The sequence below is a fragment of the Protopterus annectens genome, chromosome 9.part0 (assembly GCF_019279795.1).
Source record: "Protopterus annectens isolate FY-2018-M chromosome 9.part0, PAN1.0, whole genome shotgun sequence".
In the NCBI taxonomy this organism is placed as follows: domain Eukaryota; kingdom Metazoa; phylum Chordata; order Ceratodontiformes; family Protopteridae; genus Protopterus; species Protopterus annectens.
Window position 1 is genome coordinate 1,695,409,814 of NC_056743.1, and position 19,730 is coordinate 1,695,429,543.

General features: G+C 38.2%; 1 protein-coding gene across 1 annotated transcript in view; it reads right to left on the bottom strand.

The window, feature by feature from the left end:
* PDE4A (phosphodiesterase 4A) overlaps window positions 1-19,730 on the bottom strand; it is a 1,515,730-nt gene that overhangs the window by 1,414,791 nt on the left and 81,209 nt on the right. The gene's annotated exons all lie outside the window — the stretch shown is intronic.

The window sequence follows — 19,730 nt, forward strand, 5'->3', positions numbered from 1 at the left end:
TGCATGAGTGAACAATTATCAGTTCCTACACCTTTGTGAGCACGACATGATTATCTGATGAGGAAATGACTATGTTTCCACAAAGAAAAGTACTTATATAAATATGTAAAGCTTAGTGAACCTCTCAGCGCAGAGGCCTGTTGTGGCTTTAACTGTCATGCAAAACAGCTTACAGACCAGCATTACGCCTGTATTTCCCTTCCCGTGTTTGCCTGTTCCTCTGCATGCTTTTGCTTTGTACCGTTTCACTGGCTTTAACTGCTTTGTCTTCAGTGTTTTCTCATTTTTACATGAAAAGATTGCACCACTCCTGGCTACTGAACTAAATGACATGAAAACTAGGATGAGTGTTACAGAGGGGGACATTTTTATATTTTTTTGTCCCTCACCAGCCTTGATAACACAGCTTCTCCATGCATGTTACAGACTTACTTGCTCCACTACCCTGCCTGATATCAGCATGCTACCTCTCCCTTTACTGGGAATCTCTTTATTTCAGGCAGGGATTCCTATCAGTAATGCCAAATTCTCTGAAGGCAGCATCCAGGTTCTAGATGGTCATCGTTCACTGATGCTTTATATTTTTCTATAGGTGTATAATGCTGGGGTTAATGTGCCTACCCATCAAAGAAGGGGTTTCAACACCTTTTATTGCTATGCGACTTTATTCCCATTTGCATTGCAGGTTATTGCATGAACACAGCTTGGCAAATCCACACATACATCCCCAACTCATATGCTACTGTACATACACTACATCCATCCTTCAGAGGGTGCCAGAACCAGACCACAGATCTCCCCGAGGATAGATAAGCTCGTATTGGCCACTCTCTGATGTCTTCCATGTTAAAGCTACTAAATGATCTTATTTGAAGTTGGTCACACATGTAACTCACTGTGTTACAGAGCTGGTGTTACATACTGGACTTTGACATACAGTTTTTTTTAACTACTTGCAGGGTTCTTAGTCTTTGAACAAGGATTCCTGTATTTTAGCAATGGATCAGAAATTAATGAATATGTTGTGATGGACAGCTTTGCATCCTACAACATCTTTGACAGAAACAACAATTATGAAGGCAGCTGTAGTTTTTTTTTTTTTCAAACATTAACTGATTTTTGTCCTTTCAGTTATTTATCATATGTTCCTCTTGCAAGATCAAGGAAGGGATGGATAACAAAGGACTAAAATGTTAGCACAGTACAGTCAAGACAGAATGTTTCTGGCTATAGTCTGCACATGATCCCAGACCCATCTAGTTATTAACATGTAATCGCATCAATAAAAGAATCATGCCTGTCCTTGAAGGTTTGCCCCATTGCAGAATTTAGACAGTATTTTGATAAGTGGTCTCATCACCAAATGTGGTCTGCCAGCTACAGATGCCCCTGTGTTCTCCACATGGCAAAACCATCCACCCTTCCTCCAAAAAAGAAGCGCTGACCATTCCAGCAAGTTTATTCTTCCTCTAATGACTGCATGGCACCAGGACTGCTATATAAACCTAGGTGGCTGTGTTCATGCAGCAGACATTATAGGATGTTTGTAGGAATGTGCATGCTCAAAGGGGAAGGCCTTTCTGGGCTGCAAGTATTCATGTCAGTAGTGGTGGGGGTGAAGAGTGGTGCTTAGAAGCAGAAAATGGAAAAATCTTTCATGGTAAATTCGATGACAGCCACATCGTGACAGACTCCTGCCCAGGTGCTAGGAAAAGAATAGGCACTATTACTGAGGTGCCTAAGTATTCGATTTGCAAGGGAGACAAAAAGGGAAAAAAAGAATAGAAAAATATTACAAACATAAACTGTACACATTTCAAGTGCCCTGGCACGATTCAAGGTTGTATCCCCAAGTTTTTATTTTCCTCTCCTCATCTTCATGTCTTGGTGGTAGCAGAAATGTTTCCTTCCTTAATCTGGCACTTGTACACCTTCACAGCTGTCAGCATGACTGTCATTTCCATTACTTACTCAACCACCAGATGCATTTGTGAGCCCATCAGCTTCTCTCTTTCAGTAGCATCCTTTAACTCTTAAGTCTGTGTTTCTTTTAGTTGTCACTTCATTGCCACATTTCACATTTTCCTTTCCAAAGTTTGTTTTTGTATTTATCTTTTCAATTACCATCTTCTGCAAGTATCAGTTATTGAGATTTGTTATCAAGTCATTCACTGAATTAAAAGTGTGGACTTCCTAGAATCCTAGAAAGTAATGTTAATACTTTTATTTTCAACATACTGATGGCAAACAAGTTGCATAGATTTGGAGAAAATAGCATGAATACAAGCACATTCTCACAAAATAGAAAGCTCCCTGTTCTAATCAAGTAGTAAAATATGTGTTCATATTAGCGTTATCTGCGGTAGTGGTGCTGCGGTAGCGTTGCGCCTCACAGCAAGACGTGCCGCATTCGATTCTCAGCTAGAGCGTCTTCTGTGTGGAGGCAGGCGTGAATGGGTGTGCCTTCATTGAAGGTTGTGCATCAGGGCTGGTAACTCGGCACGTAAAAATCCACTACCAAACATTAGCGGACTGGAGTTCTGCTGTGGCGACCCCTAACCGGGATAAGCCGAAAGACACAACATTAGTGTTATCTGAAAAAAATGTAACTTAGATGGCCTTTTCACTTTTTTAGTATTTCTTCATTAGTTTGTTTTTCTAAGCACAACAAAAACGAGCCTCCTCCCAGCAATGATAAGGGATTTTTACTTCATTGATCTCAGTCCCAAAACTATCATCTCGAGCACAAAATAATGAAACTTCTCCGGTCCAGGCTGCCCTCAAGAATAGGTCAGTTTATCAAAATTAAGGTATACAGTAAAAACTCAGACATAAGTCACAATGAATTCTGTGTCTCAAGAAACGGTTAACACACTAAAGCTGGTGTGCTTGAATTTCTTCAGGTTGCAAGGCTACGTAGGTATATTGCAATGTGCAAATTGCACGGCTTCTTCTTCTTTCGGCTTTTTCCCGGTTAGGGGTCACCACAGCGGATCACCTTTCCGCTCATGATTGGCAGTGGAGTTTTATGGTGTCGAGTTGCCAGCCCGGCACCCAACCTTCCATGGAAGGCACACACATGCACACACTCACACCTAGGGCCAATTTGGAGTGTCCAATCCACCTACAGCATGTATTTGGGATGTGGGAGGAAACAGGACCACCCGAAGGAAACTCAAGCAACCATAGGGAGGACATGCAGACTCCACACAGAAGGCACCCCAGCCGAGGATCGAACCGGAGAACCTAGGCTATATAGATACATTTGGTTATAAGAAGATTTAAAGGAAAAGTTACATGGTGTAAACAGCAGTAAGAGTTTTGCTGAAAGAAATTTATAATACTGTAGACAGCTCACCTCAGCAAATGACTAGTTGGCTTGGCTGGTAGGAGGGTGGGCACACTAAGCAACGTGCAGGTTGCTGGAAGTCACCTCCTTTGCAGGTCTCCTTGGCCAGGGCATGAAGTATTGTTATTTTGTGATCTTGTTGGCCGACTCCCTTGTACATTGAACAGTGCAGAGTGCTAAGATACTACTGCACTAAAATGTAAAAGCGTCTTGTGAAAAAAGTCTGTTTTTGGCTCTTTGTACTTTAGACTTACAAAGTCAAGTATACAAATATGGTGCAATGGTGCATCAGTACCATTGTCACCTTACAGCAAGAGGTTCTCTGATTCGATTCTCAGCTGGAGTGCCTTCTGTGCAGAGTCCTGCATATCCTCCCTGTGTTCGTGTGGGTTTCTTCTGGGTGCTCTGGTTTCTTCCCACATTACAAAGACATGCATCTGGAGCATTTCTCCCTGGGTCTCCACTGAAAATTGGCTTTATTCCAAGTCAGACTTTCCAGGTTAACAAATGTTAAATAAATAAAAATAAAGTAGCAGGAAAATAAAGAAATATGGAAGCATCCAGACTGATTTCAATAACCTGCATACCTACATACAGTTTCCCACAGTCCTTCTGGACACAAAACACCTCAAGGAACCAGGAGACCTCTGCAGAAGGTTTATCCAGAAAACTTACACTAGACTGGGACAGCAGCTAGCAAAACTACTGGTGAAGAACACGATAGTATCCACTGAATGACAAACTGCTGTTGCCCCACTGGTGGTGAACCTCAAACTTGATTTTCTATGGATCCTGGTTCCTAAATGGTGTGCTCTCTACTCTTCTGTGAAAAATAAGTGCAGCTGCTACTGAAGAGAAAGAAGCCAGTCCACATGAAATATGACCATTATATTCAAAAAAAAATTAAATCTAATCTCCCAAAGCATTAATTACGAAGTCTTAAATTTTAAACTTCAAGGGTTGGTACTAGGGAGAGCAAGAGAACTTGGAACCTCATGCAGAACTGTTGGTGAACTTGTTTGGTTTGCACTTGGACTACAGCACCACTTTACTCAATAAGCCAAAAGCTTTAGTTCTGGCTTTATGTAATTTCAAACAATCTGGCTTTTCAGTGATGCTAAGGATTATAGCTGTGTTTTACATCACAAAAAGGGTCCCTAGAGCCTACACCTGATCAGCCACCAGATAGAGGTGTGTATCTGTCTTCACTTCAGTTCCTCGGTACAATACCATGACATGTCCTATAGCTTGTATTATCTCCACTAACTATATAACTATAATAACTAATAAGAACATTCAAGACAGTGGGAAGATGAAAAGAAAAAGAATATATATAGCCTTTGGACTGCCATAAAAATCAAGGATGCAAAGAAATTTAAGGCTATGAAATGGGGGTGGATTGTGTATGAGAAGCTGAGTTATTCTGAAGCTGTTCTGAGAAAGCTCAAAGCTGCTGTCTCATTGTTTATCCAGTTTCAACCACTAGAACAGCTGGAGGAATGTCATAAAAATGGCAATAACACTATGGAATTCTTCATACCATATCCATCTTGGAGGATATACAGACAAATGAAAACATAACAAACTGTTTCTAGCTAAAACTGAGGCTGCTGTGACCAGAGATTGAATAGTCCTGCTATACCCTGAGGGTTGATCTTAACCTAATGTTTTTAAGGAATGAGATTACACTGTACTAGCCTGGAATTCACAGTTATTAATATCTAGACCCAGGACATGGCAAATGCTTCCTACACATTGGTTGTTTGTGTAATCCACTATCCCAGTTAAAACCACACAATGTATTCTACACAGCAAGGCTCATCTGGAGTGGGAAAACTATCAACAAAACAAATAATTTGTTCTTCTGTTTCTTTGCCAAGAAATAATTAAATTACATTATTTGCCAAAACATTGCATTTAATAAGTCAGAGGTGCATTATGGTGGGTGGGTTGTTACTTTCTCACTTGTTCAGACACCCTTTATTGTTTATAAGCTCTTGATAATATTTGCTTCCTGTAGATCCCCATTGGCCTAGTCCAATATCCCACATGTAGCAGACTAAATTAGGTTAATGCTTTATTTATATCATTTAGTAGCTCTGACTAGGGCTGAGATTTGTATACAGCAGCAGAGTTGAGCATCTCTGTACTATCATGTCTATGCTTTTCTTTCTCCTGCCACACCTGGTGATTCACTCAGTTGAGGTGGGGTCCGAATGGAGAGATGACAAGTCAGCAAACAAAGGAGAGTAGTACTGCTGCAATTAAATTCATCCTCAAGTCTTGCTGAGTACCTTCACGAGGTGGACCCTGTTTTCACAAAATCTCATCAAGACGATAATGATATATATACTGTATTTATATAGCATATATCATGGACAGAAGTAGGTCAAAAACTACTTAGACCCAGGATAAAAAAGTGCCCAATTCTGGTAGGCCAGGACTGGAAATAATGACAGTGTAGAATCCTGAAAATACGGAAACATTCCTACAATGGGGCTAGGCCAGGCCCAAGGGGAGGATGGCCCCTCTGTTGTAAAAGGAAGTAGCAGTCCACAAAAACTGATAGGCCAAAGAAGAGCCATAAAGATGATAAAGTGAACTATTGAAGATAAGAAAGAAATTATGTATTGTTACTATTATGCAAAAAGCCCAGAATTTCCAAAGACAAGATATACAAAATGATTAACAGAGAAATTAGAGGTAAGAAAAATACTTCCGCAAGAAAGACTGTCAGAAGCTTCAAATGAACATTTGTGTTCATTACTATAACAGATTTGTGAAAAACAGTATATAGACCAAGAAACCTTGATCTGTTTGGAAAAAGAAGCATCTGAGGAAGTGCAAAAATATAAACATCAAAACCTAGAGATTTTTGTAAAGTATAAAAAAGAAATCTGGACATAGGAAAGAAAGACAGATTTGATATGGTGTAATATATATGCAAAAAGAAAGCCAAATTAATCAATGTAAAGAAGGCAGCCCCAAAGATATTTGAAGAGAAGTACAGGTAAAGTCACCCAGATATGGAAAATTTCACAATAGAATAAAATATCACAAAGATGGAACATAGAAAAGACGATCAGCAAAGTAGAAGTTAAAAAAAATAGAAGTTGAAGTTATGGAGTGCCTGCGAAGTAAAGGATTTGGTGCAGAAGGCTTAGCACAGGTGACATCACAGCAGGATGGAGTGAGTCCCCAAAGTAAGGAGAAACAGGAAGATCAGAAAACATCTGAAGATGAAATATGGACATGGGAAAGAAAAAGAGATTTAATATGGTGTAATATTTATGCAAGAAGAAAGCAAAACTAATACAAAAAGAGCAGCACCAAAGATATTTGAAGAGTAATACAGACAAAGGAATCTGGACATGGAAAACTTTACAATACAAAAATAAGAAGACAAAGAGGAAAAGTAAAGGAGATTAGTAATGGAGAAGTTAAAGAAATAAAAACTGAGATTATGGAGTACCTGCAAAGTGACGGATTTAGTGTAGAAAATTGAATGCAGAAAGCACCACAACAGGATAGAGCAATGGATATCCAAATTAAGGGGAAACCAGTGGAACAGGAAGCAATTGGTCAGGTGCCATATGAAGATAATTTGGAGCCTTCCACAGGAAACCAGTATAAACATTCACTTGAAGCTAGACAGCAAGAGAAGGAACAGGACACTGTGGAAACTGATGCTGTCAGTGTTAAGGAGTGATAGGCCAGTGAGTTCCCATATGACAGAACAATGGATGGCACAGGATGAAATTGAAGAGAATGTGCCACAGGACGATGCTATAGAATCTTCTATAGAATGACCACAGGAATGGGAAAACATGGGATGTGCCCTCATTTTGGAAGAAAATGAACTAAGAGAATAATTGCTTGATTTAATAGACATGGACAGATACATCAAGATCAATGAAAGAAACAGACTGCAGAAGGTTAATAAAACCACAAAAGTCAAAAGTCTGATAAAACAAATGAACACAGTAATTAGGACTTTTCATAGAGATCCATGCGATATAACAAAAGTAAACAGGATATATTACTGTGCAGCTAAATTAATAACTGATAAATTTCTACCACAAGAACACAGGGTAATGAGGGAAAGCAAGGGGGGAAATCGAAATCCATCATGGAAATATCGAATAGAGAAAATTATGAAACAGTTAAGACAAGAAGTGTCACTGTCACAAGACTATAGAAGGAATAGATCAACAAAAATACTAAGAAGGATAGATGTGATAAAAGCAGTGCGCAGTATTAGAACAGACCAGGATCTATCATGCACTATCGCAAATAACAAACTAAACATTTCAGCACAGGCGGAAAAACTTAGAAGATACAAAGATAAATATAAAGGAAAAGTGCAAAATAAGCAATTTATTGATGACCCAAAAAGGTTTTATAGAGAACTGGGAGATAAAATAAAAGGAATTGAAAGACTGCCAAAAAAAGAAGAAATAGATATATTTTGGAGAAGTATCTATGAAGATCCTGTGGAACATAACAAAGATGCGAAATGGATAGAAGAAGTAAAAGAAAGACTAAGACGTTTAAAGGTACAGGATAGAAATGGGATGAAGTAACAGCTAGAGAGATTGAAACAAAGTTAAGAAAACCGTCTAATTGGAAAACCCCAGTCTCAGATGCAGTACGTAACTTTGGGTTAAAAATATTAACATCTTTGCACAAAGATTTAACCATGAGTAAGAACTATTTATATGTGCACCCAGAACAGACAGCGACCTGCCTAACAACAGGCAAAACAATGCTCCTACTTAAGAGTGAACCTGCAAGCTACCCTACAAATTATAGACCTATAACTTGCCTTCCGACAACGTATAAACTATACACGGGAATTGATGCCAACAGAGTTTATAGTCATTTAGAAGAAAAATCAATTATGGCAGTAGAACAAAAGGACAATAAAAGAAAGTCATATGGAACAAAGGATCATTTGTTGTTAAATAAAGTCATAGTGGAGAACTGTAAAAAGGGGAAGAATCTACGTATGGCATGGACTGACTACAAAAAAAGCATTTGATAGTATCCCTCATTCATGGTTAAAAGAGTACTTAAAAATGCATAAGATACATCCCACACTGATCGACTACATTACAGTGACCATGAAATAGTGGCAGACCACTTTGCAATTAAGCCATGATAAAGGACAAATTGTTATCCCAGGGATAAAAATTCAAAGGGGTGACTCTCTGTCACTGTAACTATTCTGCCTTGCTCCCATGTGAGATTACACTCTAGGGAAATACTTTGTCGTATAGTGGTGAATACTGGAATAGTTGTGGTTTAATCACTATAATGACCTCAGTTACCCAATACATCTTAACAGTAAGTAAGCATAGTCTAAGATGGAGGAAGTTGATTGAAAAATGGACTTAGCTGGAAAATGATGGATCCTTAAAATTTTGACTAGTCAGGGAACTCTTCTACTTAGGAACGTTGATACTCTCAGTTAGGAATATATTACATTTCTTAAAAAAAACTTTGGGGTTGCCTTGGAAGAACTAGATGGATTAAGGGTGGCCATAATTTTAGTAGGAGATTTCAACACCAGGATAATATCCCTTCAGGATTAGAGATTGTGAAATTGTAGAAAACAGTTCTTGGGATTGCAACAACTATTTCTGCTAGCAAATCCTTGGTCTCTGAAGAATGCTATAGATAAATCAGATCACATCCCACCTTTCAACATACTTCTACCCATTCATAATACAGTCTAAAGCGAGTATTCAAGGACTATAGTCAAACTATTCTCCTTAAGTTGATTTTATGTTTCAATATCTATACTTTACTGTATCGCCTCCTACTATGGGTCAATGTAGAATATCTATGAAAATTGCAACTATGTTTCAATATCTATATTCTACTGTATCACCTCCTACTACAGGTCAGTGTAGTATATCTATGAAAATTGCAATTATGTTTCAATATCTACACTCTACTGTATCGCCTCCTACTACAGGTCAATGTAGTGCATCTATGAAAATTGCAGTTATGTTTCAATATCTACACTCTACTGTATCACCTCCTACTACAGGTCAGTGTAGTATATCTATGAAAATTGCAATTATGTTTCAATATCTACACTCTACTGTATCGCCTCCTACTACAGGTCAATGTAGTGTATCTATGAAAATTGCAGTTATGTTTCAATATCTACACTCTACTGTATCACCTCCTACTACAGGTCAGTGTAGTATATCTATGAAAATTGCAATTATGTTTCAATATCTACACTCTACTGTATCACCTCCTACTACAAGTCAATGTAGTGTATCTATGAAAATTGCAGTTATGTTTTACTACAAGTCAATGTAGTGTATCTATGAAAATTTCTCACCCACTGATTATTAATTATACCTGCTTTACGTTATGTCATTCATTTTCCTGACAGATTTCTTCAATTTGTTTTATTAAAGAATAATTCTCTCTTTTCCTGTACTAGACTATTCAACAATGCCATTAATAATAATATTTACGTGAATGCATTTTTTTCCAATGTTTTATGTTTAGCACAAATGCCAAGTCATGTATATGTAAACCTTGTCTTTGTAATTATGATCACAGTTACATATTAAATGTGGAGCTTTTCTCCAAGGGTCTCCACTGAAAAACTATTTTTTCCCAGTTGGACTTTCTCAGTAATCAAATGCAAAATGTATTTATTTAACATTTGTTTGTGGGAAAGTCTGACTGGGACAGAGCCTATTTTCAGAGGTGGCCAGGGGAGAAACGTTCCAGTTGCATGTCTTTGGAATGTGGGAGGAAACTGGAGCACCCAGAAGAAACCCATGTGAATGCAGGGAGGACATGCAAACTCTGCACGGAAGGCATCCCAGACAAGAATCAAACTGGAGAACCTCCTGCTGTGAGGCAACAATGCTAACCACTGCACCACTGCAGATTTCGCCCAGCTATCCCCAGTCACAAATATAGCCTACCTAATATATATTTTTTTCTGAACAGCAACAAGTTTCTGTCATAGCTTTCCCTTGTTAGTATCAGGTCAGCAGTTCATTCAGCCCACTGTCTAGTTACTGTAAAACATAAGTTCATGGGATGGTCCGAGAGACACTGGATCTGGTCTATGGACCCTTAGCTTTTAAAGAAGTCAAATTAGAAAGTCCAGGTTAGTGAGTGGATATTTGGGAAAATTTCCAACATTTCCAGGTGGCAAGCTCTTGAAACAAGAGTAAAAGGGCTTACCATTAAGATGGGGAAGGTTAGAACTTACATGATGAAAGCAAAACTGTTTGCCATGCTGGAGAAAATAGGTGTGATAGAGCAAAACTATAGAAAAAAAGTTAAAGAAAATGGGGTTTAATTCATCCAAGCCTCAGTAAAGTAACCTTGGCAGGAATGTGTGCATTGTATTATGAACAACACCAGGATAAGTGTGACAAGATTACAGAATTCTTCTGGGAAAAAAAGTATTTGGAAACACCCAAACTTACTAGCTATATGTTAAGGAGAGGAACAGAGGTTTGAACATTAGACTGCTCAGATATGGGCTGGAAAGGGCAAGGCATATCCTGGCACAGGTTAATCAAACCCTTCAAGAATTTATGTGGCTTTATACTGGGCAAGAGACTCACCTTCCACTACTATACCAGATTTGTTCTTCAGCTCGGTACAATGCTTTTATATCACTACTATGGATGTATGTCTATTAAGTGCACACTTAGGACGTTTTACAAGCAATGGCTATAAACTAAGTCTTGATGGAGTTGCTGTTAATTTATTTTAAGACCCTCAAACAGGAGATACGTGAAAAACTGTTACAGCTATTCTTGGCTGTATCTAAGCAGGGGTCTTTATAAAATTGGCAGATAGAGTCTCCCTTCTGTAGAAGGCAGGGATCACATGCTTCCTGATAACTACAGACCATTCTTCATTCTACCACAGAGACTAAAATATTTACCTGTCTTTTTGTGAACCAACTGAAATAATAATGCCTGTTAATATTACTGTTACTCAGCAGTATTTTACCTACTGAGGACCTTTTTAGCATTCATTTAGGCAAAAACAATCCAATTGCAGCCCTGTTCTTGGACTTTAACACTTGATTAGAGTTTTCCCATTAGGTGCTCTAAAAATGTTTGTGATTCAGGGGAATTTCCTTTACCTCTGCCAGCTGATACACTTCTCAATGATGACAGGGGTATTCTGTAAGGGGGTCAGTCCTATTGCAGTCTATGGTGTTGCCTCTAATGGCTTTCACCTGTGACTGCTATTATTTAAAGGTATGTAACTTTTAACCTTTATCTTAAGCATTATTACCTTCACTAATTCCTGCAGGTACCTTGCTGTGTGGTTCGTGGATGACTGCGTTATATGCCCACATAGCCCAACCCATTCTCTCAAACGAATCCTGCAAGTTCTTCAGATTTGTGGTACATTTCTGAAATTATATCTAAGAACAAGAAAACTATACATTTCCACTTAAATAACCACAGTGAAAGTCGGAAGCAAGGTGTCTTTAACACAGACTAAGGTTGGACGAGGCAGCATATTTACCTCAGCATAAAGATGCTCTTATCCCTTGACCAAGCAAGTGCAAAATAGTAGCAAGTCCATATTAAGCATGTCTAGGGTGAAGATAGGAGAATGGAAGTCTGCTCAGCTCCCATTCTGGAGTTGTTTCTACATTGCCAAGATGCTCCTCCTCCCAGAGTTCCTATTTCTGACTCATCACATTGCAGGGATTGGGTGGCATTTGGCCATGTCTGAAGCCCAGAAAGTAGCACTGGAATACATTTGGGATGGAAAGACCTTCAGGGTAGCAAGGAGTGGATTGATGGTTATGTAATCTATGGGGGACTAATAGTCCCTAACCTTGTATAAAAGTCAATTCTTCCAGATCAAACTTTTCCCTTGATTGATTTGAGTCCCTCTGAACTGCTAATCATCCAGTAAGCAGAAAACAAAACAAGTTTGGGACCCTGGAGAGTTGAAAATTAATGTGTTAGAATGGCTTGGGGAAGTGTAATACTCCAGTAATAGCCTTATATTCCTGTGACTGGAAATGGATTAACATCAATTGCGTTATAGATTACAAACCCTTTTAATGACCTGTTTGGTTAGGCTCAAATATTTTCTTTTGGAGTGATTTTTTTTACCCTGTTGAGTTAAGCTGTATGAGGATTCAACCCCCCCCCCAACAGAACGTTTTGCAGAGGGGCATCCTTCTGCACCCAGCATTTTGAACCAAGACACCCACATCCTTAAATGTACATATACCAGCTCCATAACTAGGTAAACTGGAACAAAAGGAAACAATCCCCAAAAGAAAGGAGTCACTGTTATTGCACACTTAGAAACCACATCCATTGTGATTTTCTGTGGAACCAGTAATCATTGACTTCAGCACCGGGAAGTTTATTTTGGTGAGTTGTGTCCATATTCGTTAGGCCCATATGGAAGTATAGGGTAATCCATATTTACACTGTAATTTTATGTTGTACAGCATCACAACTAATGCTTCAATGTACACAACTGTCCAACTGTGAAGCACAAGAATCTAACTGAAAAGAAAAGACTGAAAAATAATTTTCAGTGAAGTAGAACAGAAGGAATCATTGCTCTGATCAAGGTGGTGGATCAGTTGCTTACAAAAGTAACATTTTCCCTAAAGACAGGATAAAAGTAATTGCTGGTCATGAAAACAAAAACTTCTAAATGTATTTATTTATTGCATTTGTTTTCTGGGAAAGTCCACTGGGCCTAGAATGAGCCCATTTTCAGTGGAGGCCTGGGGAGAAAAGCTCCACATTAGTCACACACAATACAAAATATGTCAAGCAGTAATAGTACATTGAAATAAAATTAATAACAGTGAAGAATAGTTTAGAATCATGGTATAAATGTAGAAATAAAAATAGAATACATTCAAATAACATATAAGTATAAATATATATGCAGAATTTTTAGCAGTGAGGAGAATTAACTTCAGGGTAAGAATAGAAGGAGACAGATGGGCTAAAGTAGGGAAAAATCAAGCTAAAGTGACAGCAGAAGGAGTTGGTATGGTAGAGAGAGAGGGAGAGGAAATACCAGTAATTAAATGGAGAAAAGTGACGTTCCAGTGAAGGAAGCCAGGTTTTGGGGTTGTTTGTTAGGGTGCATACCCAGTAAGAGGAGAGATGTAGTCTGAAAGATTTTTAAAGGAAGCAGGATTGCTGCCCTGATTGAAGGAGAGAGATTATGCCGTAGAGACAGTTGGCCAGCTGAGAGCTCAGGTTTCTCAACAGTCAGTAACATTTTGTTTTCAGACCTGAGGTGTCGATTAGGATGGTACATGGTCAGTATGGAGGAGATGGATGGGTAGTTGCTGGGCGGTAGATAAGTTTATGGGCAGTAGTTAACTTGAAGATAAGTGAGATAGTGAGGGGATTTGAGCCAATGTAGCTGATGCAGAGAGGAACAGTGGTGAGAGGAGAATTTTGCATTTGTAACAAATTTGGCAACTTTTTTGCAGCATGAGTCAAGTTTTGTTTTCAGGGAGGACTGTAGATTGGTGAGGATGGGCATTCATGGCATAATCAAATAAACTAACATTAAAGAACATTTTCATCTTTTTAATATTTTAAATGTTCAAACATGGTGTATATAAAATTTTCCAAGGTTATAAATATGACATTTCCCCATCATACTTAATGTGCTATTAATTTTATGTATAATCATAATTAAAAAGAATCTGTAAAAAGTGATTTTTATAAATGATCAAGTTTATGGCAATAAACTATATTTTTCCCTTTTATAATACAGTAAGCAGATGACTCAATGAGGAATTATAGATTTATGCAAAAGCAAATGAAGCGAAACAAAATAATTTTTGCATATTACAGATGAATTTCTGTGGTAGTATTTAGCAATGTTCCATGACTAGGAATTGGTATTATATGATTTAGATAGGTGAAGAAGAGAGTACAGGCAGGATGGAGTGGGTGGAGAAGAGTGTCAGGAGTGATTTGTGACAGACGAGTACCTGTAAGAGTGAAAGGGAAGGTCTACAAGAGGGTAGTGAGACCAGCTATGTTATATGGGTTGGAGACAGTGGCACTGACAAAAAGGCAGGAGTTTGAGCTGGATGTGGCAGAGCTAAAGATGTTCAGATTTGCACTGGGTGTAACGAGGTTGGACAGGATTAGGAATAAGTATATTAGGGGGTCAGCCCAGGTTCGAAGGTTTGGAGACAAAGCCAGAGAGGCAAGATTACGTTGGTTTGGACATGTGCTGAGGAGGGATGCTGAGTATATTGGGAAAAAGTTGGTAAGGATGAAGCTACCAGGTAACAGGAAAAGAGGAAGGCCTAAGATAAGGTTTATGGATGTGGTAAAAGAGGACATGCAGGTGGTTGGTGTGACAGAGCAAGATGCAGAGGACAGGAAGAAATGGAAACAGGTGAATCGCTGTGGCGACCCCTACAGGAACAAAAAAAAACAAAAAATATAAGCACATTATCAAAATTACTATGTACCATATGTAGATTAAAGAATGTTGTATGTAAAAATTCTAACACATTGCTGTCATTTATTTTAAATAATAAAAAAGAGAAAAAAATGTGTGTCCTCTTTCTCCTCTTGCTTTGTCGCCATGTTGCCACTGATATGCTGGTCATTTAGTGTGGTTTCTGTATACCAGACAGCTTCAAAAAGACAGGTGGGAAGAGAAGTTCAAAACTGAGGGTGAAATCAAGCCTGAAAATAGGGACATACTTCCTTCCAAAATAAAACATCGTGCTGATATAAAAAGCAGGAACAACAATCCAAAATAGAGTTAAAAATACAGGCTTACCCTTTACTGTATAATTTCTAATTATCCGTGGTTGCTTAAATCTATGAAAAGGGAAATCAGAGCTTCAGGGGAAAAACTGACATTACACATATGTACATTACTGCAAGATCAATTTTTATGCACAAAGTTTGGGGTGACAATATAATGTATAGTGTAAGGAAAATGCATGTGGTTGAATGTAAATTCAACTTTAAAATGACTGTGCATGTTGGACGCATTAATGCTGCAGAAAAGGAATGAACAGTCAAAGGTGAATCAAGACAGAGAAAAATAACCTTTTGATCAAATGCATTTAGAGCTGTACTGTATCAATCAAACTGACAGAGAAATTATTTTGATAACACTAAACATGGTAGGAGTCAAACTTAAGATGAAGCTGAGTACAGAACAGTTTTATCTACATTTTTATATAAGAATGTGAGAAATGGGACCAAGTTTTTGTGTAAGAATATCAGATACGGGATGGCACAGTGGTACGGCGGTTGCATTGTCGCCTCACAGCAAGAGGTTCTCTGGTTCAGTTCTCAGCTGGGGTGCCTTCTATGCGGAGTCTGCTTGTCCTCCCTGCATTCGTGTGGGTTTCCTCTGGGTGCTCTGGTTTCCCCCCATGTTACAAAGACATGTGTGTAGAGTGTTTCTCCCCAGGCCTCTGCTGAAAATTGGCTTTGTTCCAAGTTGGACTTTCCCAGTAAACAAATGATAAATACAATTATTTTCACAAGTACAACTGGATAAATCTGAAATGTGACTAAAGACCAGTACAGGGAAAGAAGTGTCTCCATTTGGTAAATAAATGTGACTGTGTTAAATGAAAGGCAAAATGTAGAAGGTGAGCTTGTATATCAGATATAGGAGAAATAACCAACTGGATAAAAAAGAAAAATGAAACAGAACTCTGATAAGAAACTGTAGGTGGTAGCTAAAGATAGTAACAAACTTGTCACATGGAAGAAATTGTTACAATTATTAGCAGTTGCTAAGCATGTGTTTGCCAAAGACATAACAACACTAAAGGGTGTGAAGATAAATACTAGAGGAAATGCAAACAGTAACCCAACACATTATGGTGCTATGGAGTACTGTATGCCCGTACAACTAGGAGAGACAGTGAATTACATAAACAAGAAGCCTTGCACTCTTCTGTAAGATTATCTGAACGGAATACAACCATAGTGCCACAGTTATAGCAAAATAAAAAACAGCATGTCTATTTCTGCTGAAAATTTAAAGTCACTATTAACCAAGTGCCAAGGAATGTTGAATATTCCAGCCAAGTAACAAAGACATTTTCTCATTCCTGGAAATGAGAGCATGGGGGGAGGTGCAACTCACAAAAAATAACCTGGCACACACAAAAAGAAACGGGGCAGTTTTACAAGAAATTCCTAACAATTAATGTTTCTGGCACTATAATAGACCAGTTTTCACAGTGGTGTCTGCATTTGTCATTTGGCAGCAGGCAATAGATAAGAAAATCCAGGGCAACCTAATATATGATATTAGCAAGGGGTTATCCTGGTGAAAAGGAAAAAGTATGAAAACCACATGTCCTAGGCAGGTTGTAAAGGGAGTAAGCTGCTTGGCTCCGTACCCACCACACAAACCTTTATGTAAATTTGCCAAAACATTGACCCAATGCCACCAAATGATGAGGGTCACTGTAACGATATTTTCCTGCTTCTCTTAGATGTAGTGACCCCAGTAGTGAGTTACAATAAATTCCAGGGGCCAGGGGACACAACCTCCTGCCATGAATGGGGGAATAAGGTCTTGTTCCCCCAAAATCATGTTCTTTAGGTCACCTAATAAGGCACCTGGACAACATTCTAGCTACTGTGTCCATGAGACTTCATTTCAACCAATCCGTCTTCATCCTACTGAAAGAGTGTCCATGAGACTTCATTTCAACCAATCAGTCTTCATCCTACTGAAAGAGTGTCCATGAGACTTCATTTCAACCAATCAGTCTTCATCCTACTGAAAGAGTACAATACCTGAGTAAGTGAGGCACAAGGTTGAATTTTTCAATGGTGAAATGTTATATATTGGGCACGTGACTGAGAAGAAAGGAATAAACAAGTCTCAAGCTAATGGCAATGCTAAAGGCACACATGCCTCAGACTGCATCATGACTAAGGCTCTTAAGAGAAAACTCAACACCTACCTGCCCAGAGGCTCTTATTGGTCCAGTGGCAGCAATATGGTTCACTGTAGGTCTTGGGTTCGAGCCCCAAGTGCGAGGCAGTATTATCCTTTCATTTCTATGATTCTGGCAGCGTTTAAGCAGAGGGATTTCTCTCTGTTTGTGTGTGTTTGTAATGCAAAGTCATCCTTAAATGGATTGCCTACCACATCTGTACATTTCTAATCACTCACTTGATGGTATCATACACATTAATTGCAATGCAACATAATGTGTCTAAATGCAAATGGATGGAGTACTATGAACATGCCTAAAAGGAGATAGAAGAAAATCATCACTGCAGGTGAAATTCTTAGCCACTCTGATCCATCTTTACCTATTAGGCTATCACATGATGCAATAACATACATAATCATGAGTATTATATCACATCATCACCACAAAGACACAAAACGACATCCCACTGCATTTACTTCAATATCATTGATTAAAGCTGACTATAACTGCACCATAAAGATACAAAAGTCATCAGCCTTGCCTGTGGAATGCAGAAATTCAGCCAACAGCTATCCAAATAAACATTACTGCTGGCTACTGATCGGCCACAGCTACTCACAGTCAGTTCCAACAAAAGGTATCAACAATAACAGCACAATGGATACAGTATTGGTCCATGTTTTTACATGCATTTATATGATCCTGAGTACAACAAAACCGAGCCACATAGCAGTGTTGACAGTCTATCATAACTGTTGTATAATGGAGTTGTGGAACAATAATCATAGACTTATACAACGTGAACGTGTGCTGAATACTGCAATGCAATGAAACCAGGAAATACCCAGTGCTGTCAGAGGACTGTAACTTAATTGTAAAAGAATGCTTTAAGGTGATAACCTGTTAGGCCCTGATTTTGGTATTAGAAATGTTATGTTATGTTATGTTATGTTTTATCTCTACTCTGTATAATCTAGTATTGCCTTTTATCTAATTGCTGTTATTATACATGTAGCCTAGGTTGAGCCAGTAAATGATCAAATTGCTCTGCCTTGGTAAATAAAATTAAATAAATACATAAATAAACTGGATATATCATTGTGAAATGATGTGGGAAATTTTCTACTTTCAGCTGCATATTCTAATTTGAATTACTAAACTTAATCTTGATATTAAGTCTATACCACTTATCTGATGATAATGAGAAACTAGCAATTTACGTTACTGCAGTTAGTGATGTTCTTTCATCTTTTGAAGGCGATCAGTATTTGCATCTTTAATTCTATCTTGGGCAACAAAATCTACTAATGTTACTCATGCACTCTGTAACTGATCTATGTAGTCTGTTTCTCATTCTTTTAAATTACTCTTTATTTTTCTTTTAACACTGGAACATGTGCGTTTACTAACTGATTATTACCAGTGCTGATATTAAAGATTATGATGGGGTCTCTGATTATAGCTAATTTATGTGTTTGAGACAGATGCCAAAAAATTGAGAGGTGACTCTTGGCATCTGTGTCATGAACAGATAATAAGGGATATGATCAGTGAGACCTGATCATAATTTTGTTTATAGTGCAAGGAGTTTTATCTGCAACAAGTACGACCAGTTACAAAAAAAATGAAGGAGCTGAAAGTATTTTACAGGTTTTCAAAGCTTTTGAAAAACAGTAAAACTCTTATTGTTGCCAAACACAGTAGGCAGAAATGAAGTGTCCCACTGAAGAATAAGTGGCTTTAAACACTGTTAGAAACTTCATTCTGCCTTAATTTTAGTTTGTAAGTGTGCCAGAGTGAAGTATCAAACAGATTTTAAAGCTATATTTACTTCTACTGTTGTTTTTTTTTGCCAGCTGGCATTGTCCTCTGTTAATCCTAAGCAAGAGACCCAGTCTTAAAAAAGTTCTTAGGGGTGCTTAACAAAAGCTTATTAAGCACCTTTCTAATATTAGAAGGGTGCATAAAATGTTTGTCTTTTTAACCATCCCAGGGCTTCACCAACAATAGTTACACTCCAACCTGATATTCTCAGTCATCAAATGTAAATAAAAATGAATGAATAAATAGGAAAACAAGTAAGAATTACATCAGTTACAGCAAATTATATTGCATCTGTTTAAATACATGTCCTAATTAATAACGTAGTGGCTTCCTACTTAAGACTGTAGGTTCAAGTCCCTGCTGTGGTGATAGTATAGATGGGTAGAATATTATTTCAGTAGTTAAGACCTTTCCTGCACATCTCAAGGGTCTATGGTTCAATTCTGACTCCAGTCATTGCCTCTGTGGAGTTTAAACATTCACTCTGTGTCTGTGTGGGTTTTCTGAAGGTACTCTGATTTTCTCCTGACTGAGTACTCAAAACTGTACTCTTACATTGCTTTGAGGTAGCAGGGTTGTTCAGAAGAAGTGTGCTGAATATAT